At 42.7% G+C, this 7,102-nt stretch overlaps 1 pseudogene; it reads right to left on the bottom strand.

Moving 5' to 3' along the window:
* Positions 1 to 1,032: 1,032 nt before the first annotated feature.
* On the bottom strand, positions 1,033 to 7,102 carry LOC110557231 (large ribosomal subunit protein eL18-like; annotated as a pseudogene).

The following is a 7,102-nucleotide window of genomic DNA, read 5'->3' on the forward strand; positions in this document are numbered from 1 at the left end:
ATTTCCAAGATCTTAAGGTCTACATTCAAACTCACATTCAACATTCAAAACTCACATTCATCCCTAGACATCCATAGACTCGTTCGAAGGTAGCTATCTGATCTAAGAGACAGGAGCTCCGGCCTGGGAAGCTGGTGTGAACCACCAATGTGGTGAACCACACCAGTGAAATTTATCTGGCTAAAAGTAATAAGTACCTGAAGTCAGAGTGGTCTCTACAAGCTGAAGGTTGTTTCCTTCTCTCTCACAGTTGTCAAGTTATGCGATCTGTGCCCAGACAAGGAGCGCTGCACTAAGAAGTCCTGGGTGGCTCAGATGAGCTTACGGGACATTGAAAGGAGCAGCGTGGAGTCAGCAGGAAAAAGAAGGGGAAGTTCCTGTTATATGTTTTCTTAAAAGAAAGAGTCACGTGGTGGTGGACACTTGTAATCCCAGCACTGGAGAGACTGGAGGAGAGTTAGGAGTTCAAGGGCAACCTAGGCTGTCCAGTGGGACCTATGCTCCAGTGGAGAGGGTGCCCCAGAATATTGCACTTTATTAAACACTTTTACCCAAAACACTGTAGTGTCTAACTGCAAAAATGAGGCATTCTTTCTGTTCTAAGCAGCCATGTGCCCAGATAAAAATCCTATTCCTATACAAAGAAAGGCAGGGTACAAGTGGAAAACCATTAGTCGCTTTCACATAACATTCCTAAAGTTGCTCGGTATTGTTTTTTTTTTTTTTTTTTTTCTTTTTCCTGAGATAGAAATAAACTCTGGAGCCACCTATAATGACTATATATAGGATGACTCAAATTACATGACTTTAATGAAGAGTTGAGCTGCAAGTCAAAATTCTGCAGTTCAGGATAAATATAGGAAAGTCACTCATCGATCCTGTCTGTCCCACCATCTTTAAAATCATCCCCAGGGCTGATTCAGAGTAAAGTGAGATAGTAAAGAGGGTAGCATTATTGTTGTTGTTTATTTGTTTGTTTTTCCAACATGCAAAGCTTTTTTTTTTTTTTTTAAATAACAGTCAGATCCAGGGTTAGTTTCTGTAGCTTCGGCTGGCCCTTCCGCCTCTGGCACTCTCAAACTTCCATAGGGTTTGAGGTGGCTGTGTGGAGACCCTGGGGTTTTGCCAAAATGCTGGTAAATGCCTCAACCCTTGGGAGACTCCAGGGCCAGCTGGTCGAGGTGAGGATCTTACCTCAGTCTTGAGGATGTGACTTCAGGCCGGCTGCTCACCCCGGTGCGCACACCTTCAGCTAGAGCACTTCCAGAACCCTCACATCGTCTGTGAATGTCCCCACAACCACAGCTGTTTTGTTCTCCCGGCCAGGAAGCTTCATTTTTTATGATCATGCCCGACAGGAACAGAGGTGGCCGGTTAGTGCGGCTCATAAATAACCTTTTCAACACAACCTGATAGAAGGTGGAGTTGGTTCGTCGGGCCAGAAACCTGTACACCTTGACTAGCAGCCGCAGATAGATGTCCTGGCTCTTGGACTCCTTGCACCAAGCTTTTTGGTCCTTGTAGCAAATGTCAACACCCAGGTTGGCACCTCCTGCTAGGCCTGTTGTTTTTTTGCTTGTTTTTATGACAGAGTCTCATGTAACCCAGGCTGGCCTCAAACTCACTACCCATGTAAAGATGACTTTGAGTATCTGATCCTTTCCTTCACCTCCCAGCTGTTGGAATTACAGGTGAATACCCACCCTCAGGTTAGAGCTCAGACCCAGAGCTTTGTGTGTTGTCAGGCAAGCACTCTGTTAACTGAGCTGCATCTCCAGTTCCAAATGCAATTTTTGAAATAGGATATAAGTAATTCCCTGTGCAAAGTAAAGTTTAATCAGTAAGTTACCTTATATCTCCTACGGCTCTTCAACAGTATCTTTATTGTACTCTCAGGTCTCAGTTGATGACAAGTGACAGCTAAAAAGCCAATGAACAAGAAAAACAGGTAGACAGGTGACTCTGGGTCATGGCTTGCAGAAAGAACAGAAATTACCCAGAAAGTACCAATATTTATAGTGATGTCATCAACCTGATGTCTCAATGTTCTCTAATCCGTAATGATTAGTAGTAGATATGAGAATGGGAAATGGTTTGTTTTCTTCAGGCAAAGTTCAAGATTCTGATAGTTCAGCATTTTTAATTGAAAATAGATTCTTCTTGTATACAATCCCTTCACTCCATTACTTCCAGCTTCCCCCACCTCCTCTCTCCCCCAGATCCACTCCTCTTTCATTTCCCTTCATAAAATATTAAGTCTCCAAGAAACAACAACCAAACACAACAAAACAAGGTACAACAAGACAAGGCAAAAGCCTTTGTATCAAGGCTGGACAAGGCAACCCAGTATGGAGAAGAGTCCCAAGAATAGGCAAAAATCATACAAACCTACTCCCTCTCTTAGGAGTCCCACAAAAACACCAAGTTAGCAGCCATAACATATACACAGAGACCTGTAGCCAGACATCATGTGAAGAGAGTCTAAATTGGAGTTCTCCACAAGATCCCACCTCTCAGAGTTTGGGATCCCCACAGAAACAGAGGGAGGAGGGGAGACTGTAGCAGTAAGAGGGGATGGAGGCCATGACCCCCCAAATCACCTAAGCAGGGCCCACAAGAGCTCACAGAGACTAAAGCAGAAAGCAAGGGGCCTACGTGAGTCTGTTCCTGGTTCTCTGCATACTGTATTTCAAAGGTAGTGATCCCAACCCTTTAAGATAAGTCAACCAACCATCAGATTAGCTGGCAGTTTTGTTGGTTTGATTGAGTGGTTGAATGATTGCTTTGTCATTTCTGGATTGTTTCGTTCTGTGAGAGCACTGTTACTGCTTCTGACACTGTTGAAAAGCACTGGAAAGAAAGAATGTCTGGAAAGCCCCTCCAAGATCTGCACTCCCATGACCTAAATATGTCTCATTGGTAAACTAGTGGAACCACCTAAATGTTCCAGCATCATTAACACTAATACAATAAAGACCAAGCTGCTGGACACATGAGCGACACACTATAAAGTTACCCAAGCCATAGCAATACTGCTCACAAGTATATAAATTCAAATGTACACACAGTGAAGCTAGAATTCATTCAGAGGAGGCTGTGAAATGGCCCACAATGGTATTATCTGATTTCAGATATGTAGCACGGGTCTAAAAATCCAGGGTTGTGTGTGTGTGTGTGTGTGTGTGTGTGTGTGTGTGTGGCCTCAGGAAGGGAAAAGATAGGTAAATCTCAGGAGCTCACGGGCCAACCAAATGTGTAACTTCCAGATTCAGTGAGAGGCCCTGTCTCAAATAATAAAGGCAGAGCTGAACTGTGCATCTGACATTGACCTCCAGCAGCCACATGTACACAAACTCATGATTGCAAATATGCATTATACATAGTATAACACACATAGCATAACACACACACCCACATACATAGACACACACTCCATCTTACAGGGCATGGAAGGGTGAAGGTTTTAATTCTAAATGAGCTACACGTTATTCTGATGAGAGCAGAACAGGGCAGGTAACATTGAGGCTCTGGACCCTTACCGACAGTTCCTTTGCTTACCTGCAACATGAAAACTGTAAAGATACCGGAACTGTCCATGTCCTGGACAGCTCACTCATCCCTAAAATGGTGGCGGCTGCAGTATTCCTTTCACGGTGGTAAAGACTGAATTGACTTTTAAAAGACCTCATCTCTGTTCATCCCTTATGTATTCAGTCGGAGTCAACTGTTGAGAGTCTAGCTTTCTATCAGGCCCTCCTGAATTAATTATTCACAGCACACTTGCCTTACATTTTTGCTCCTGTCATCTTCCTGAGGTTTGTTTCTTCCCTTTCCATAACAGGTTCTCTCTTATCTGCCGAATTTATCCATGCTGTGAAAAGCCCTGCAGTGAGGATGATATCTCCCAGGTCCTGGGTGCTTCTTATCTCGTGAAGCCCTCTATCTAGGAAACACACAATGGAAGTAATGGCAGGAATGACGGGTGCCTTGCAGCCTCTGCACCTACTATGGCAGTGGGCACCTTCACACCTACTTCTGACAGTTCTTTATTGACGATGTGGAAATGCTGTCAATGCCTACTTCCTAAGGTGGCTGAAAACGTTCAGGAATATAATACAGGGGAACATTTAGCATGGGGGCAGCTCAAACTTTTGCACCTTGTAAAGTGAAGACAGTAATACCTTCCACGATGGGCACGTGTGATATTAAAGGTGTGAGACCATGAGTTATTATCCTAGAGACCATGAGCTATTATCCTAGTGTGTGATATGTGTATGCATGCATATAAATCGGATGCCACTTCTGAAAGAAGTAAGATATGAAGCCTCTAGCAGGCACTTGCATTGTGTACTGAGAACTGTCAATATATGGCCACCTTTCCAGCATGGCCCTTATCCATCATAAATATATCGTTTGTCACTTGAACAGACAATGCGTTCTCAGAACCTTGTTCTTTACTTTCTAAAAAACTGCCAACCAGCATGAAAATGAAAACGAATCCATATGTATTTGCAGAATGCTTACTCTGTGCGTGTTCTAATTGATGTAAGCCTAGAAAATATTTTTAGCTTTGTGCATTATCGGGTAGCCAATGGCAAAACAGACTGACTTCTTACAGGAATACCTTGTGAGATATTCAGGATGCTATTACTGCTTTTACAGGTATTCTATCAGGAGAATTCTATGCCAGTATGGTCTATTTTGCTCTGAGGAGAGAAAATAGAACAGAGATAAGGATTTCTTTTTATCCTACTGTTCCATTGTCCCTTCTGATGAAATAAATAAAATCCCCATCAGGCAGCACCTGAGGAGAACAAGAAGTTTAATACAAAGACTGACTTTCCTTACCTCTTCCCCAAAAACCAACAAGCACATTCACTGTCTTCATACTGACAAGCATTGGACTTTTTGTTTTCTTATAGCTGTGTCTGTTGACCTAGCCTGGCAGTATACAGTGCTCACAGACCAGGCTTTAAACTGGTAAGCAGATCTAGCAAACTCGGCAACTTACTTATCCACCAAATCAAATGCTGGAAATACCCAACAGAAATAAAATTTGAGCCATTGTAGGATTCAACTGTTTTCTATTACTTCATTTGAAAGCAAGGTTAAAGTTCAGAAAGAATGGATTAAGTTTTCCACTCCACATATTAGTGAGGTTCATACACCTAAATGAATGTCATTTCTAACATGACTGAGAGAAAAATCACTAATGAGAGCGTTTATGTGCTTTTTTTTCATTTGTTTTGAGTTCCAGCATCTATTTTACACTAAACAGAAAACTTGAATTAATTATTAACCAAATTACAAACTTGAAATAACTAGAGGTAATTGGTATCTGCTATATTGGACAGCAAAGATTTATGCCATTCTTCTTGCTCATTCAATGGGGTTAAACCAGTGAAAACTAGGCAGTTTCTATGGGGACATTATATCACATATGTTATTTATTACTTTGTGGCCTAAACGAAGTAAGGAAATTTAAATAATTAAAATCATTTCAGGAGGGAGATGAGCCGCTGAGTACATGTGTGAAGATGAGCCACTGAGCACATGTGTGAAGGAGATGAATCACTGAGCACATGTGTGAAGTTGAGCCACTGAGCACATGTTTGAAGGAGTGAACCACTGAGCACACGTGTGAGCAAGATGTACCAACAAGGAAGTGTGTCCAGAAGCTTTGACATCTTACAAGTGTTTGGGAAGCTGGTTTATCAGGGTTCTCAGAAGCCTGCTGCTGATATAAAAAAGAGTAGGGTGTATATACACATTGAGGCAGATACTCAAAAGCAAAGAAACAAAGCAGCAGGCTGAGAATAAACACTGAGGACATGGTTCAATTGGCTAGAGAATTGGCTAGTTTCCATGTTTCAATATTGCAGTAAATAGTGAGCTAATATTGCTGCACTCAGCCTCAAGCAGATTTTACTTCTGGAGGGACTGAAGACACTGGTCAGTTTAGCAGCCAGCAACCCATCCAGATAGCAGAAGAGACACCTGATGAAATATAGGAGACCCGAGAAATTGCTGAGAAGCCACCTCAGAAAATGAGACATGGCAGAGAAGCCCTCCTTACCCACGGGACAGACAAGGATGCAGCAGGAGCTGCCAGAGGCCAGGAGAAGAGAATCTCAGCAGAGGCCGGAATTTCCTCAGAAAAGCTTGGGCTGGCCACAGAAAGCAGCTGCTCCTTGCAACCTGTGGATACAGGGAGAACACAGGCATGCCAGTAAATACAGTAAATAATTAATATTTACATGCTAATAAAGGAAACAGAACACAGGGAGAGAGCAGCCCACACTTCTCCTTTCTGCCAACCACTCATTCCACTTAGAAAGTTAAAAGCCTATTCACACAGCACTGTGAGAGGGAACCTTGCAGAGGCCCTCCTTCCCCAAAACAGCAGAACTGTGCACCTCACGCCCCAAAAGCCCCAAAATCTGCAGCTCAATGAGGATGTGGAGGCAAAGAGACCTGAACGCGAACACCAGCTCTGCCCCAACAAGTGTGTGGCCTTTCATAGTGTCATCTTCCTAAAGGGAATAATAACTCCTTCCAAAGGTTATTGTCAAGATTATGTATGAGCACATACTTAATATGCTTACTTATATGTTTGGGGAGCAGTAGGCACTAATGTAGAGAAGTTGCTAATATTTTAAGGAATTACTGAAACTACACATGTATATGAATTATTAAGATACAGAAATTGATCTGAAGCCACATAAACACACTTTGTGGATGTAGATTAAACACATAGAAAGAATTTACCTCAAAATATAAGGTATTACCAAGAGCGATACCGATGTTAAGACTCCCTTAGAAAGATGTTCACAGTTCTCAGACAACCCCTTCTTCTTACTACCAAATATTGTTCGTGGTTGTTGTTTTATGTTCCCAGTTTTACTGGGAAAAGAAAATTAATTAGAGGCCAGCTTATACCCTAACACCATGACTCTTGTCCATAAGGACCTACCACACCTGCTCTCCTACCACACCTGCCCATCTAGACACCTGCTCTCCCACCACACCCGCCCAGCTGGGACACCTGTTCATTCACCACTGGCCTCTTCCTACCTGCTTGATTAGAGGTTGAGCTCCCCAT

This window comes from Meriones unguiculatus, chromosome 18 (assembly GCF_030254825.1).
Source record: "Meriones unguiculatus strain TT.TT164.6M chromosome 18, Bangor_MerUng_6.1, whole genome shotgun sequence".
In the NCBI taxonomy this organism is placed as follows: Eukaryota; Metazoa; Chordata; class Mammalia; order Rodentia; family Muridae; genus Meriones; species Meriones unguiculatus.